We start from the raw sequence: 1,190 nt of genomic DNA on the forward strand, positions 1-1,190 counted from the left end.
AAATTTAATTGTATAAAAGGAAGATTCGGCAAACGGAAGTGAGCTGTTTTTATATTTATATAGTGATAAGTACTTTTTTCCTCTGTGAGAGACGATTAGACGACTGTCCTGGCTTGCGAAATGTTCACTTCCGGTGTCCATCCTTTGCTTAAAAATATCTATATGCAACAAGTATGGTGTATAAATCCTAAAACAAAAATGCAACGCTTGTACCATGTTTAAAATCAATGTTGCTTCTATATGACAAGACTGTATTTTTGTCCTTTGCGTTGCAAAAGGGGTGTGGACCTTAGATGGAAAGATTGGTATACGAACAAAGGAAATGTCTTGTGACGAACAATTGATTGTGTTCACAACATGATACAATAAATCGAGAACTCAATGTCTTATAACAATAATTGATTATTGTAAAAGACAAAGTTCTTTCAACGAAGACATGTTCGTTTTGTGTTCTAGTTTTAGAAGAGATTATTACATAACTTTGTTGATTATTACATGTGTAGGAGACTCCGTAATTCGATTAGGCCAGGCTTCATTTTCTTAATTAGCGCCATTAATTGATGTAACCTTGAATGGACTTTCATTGATTCTCAACGACCAATAAGACATTAGATTATGCGACACATGAACATATAAGTCTAGGTTTGCTTTTTTTGTTAGAGTAGTTTTACACACCCGTTGTAAGACGAACTCGAGAGGTTGATAAAACACTTAGTTATAAACTCAGTCGAGTTTACTGATTGAGAGAGAGTTATTTAAGCTGCAATCCCTTGTAAGCGGGGGAAAGTTTACAAAATGATGAACAAACTGCATTCTTTGTTGTATGACAAAAAATAATGTGAATTAAGCCCATACTTGTGATATCAATTTCCCCATTATAAATTTCTAACTGTAAAGATGCCTAAAGCCAATACTTAAAAAAAACTGATTCCGGTTGATTTGTTTCAGAGAATCAATAAAAATAGGAAAGCTAAGGTCAAGAAAACAGTCATCTGCACATGAAAAGTTCCCTGGTTAAACAATAATAAATTGATGAAATACTTTCGATCCTTCGTCTCCTGATCATGATGTGACCGTCTACTTGTGTTCTTTTTTTCCTTTTAATCCAACCAACATGTTTCTTCGTTCGAGATAACAAAACGATTTATAAAGCTTCCACGGGTCAGGATGTGATCATGAAACATGAGGAA

This window comes from Montipora capricornis, chromosome 1 (assembly GCF_036669925.1).
Source record: "Montipora capricornis isolate CH-2021 chromosome 1, ASM3666992v2, whole genome shotgun sequence".
Classification (NCBI taxonomy): domain Eukaryota; kingdom Metazoa; phylum Cnidaria; class Anthozoa; order Scleractinia; family Acroporidae; genus Montipora; species Montipora capricornis.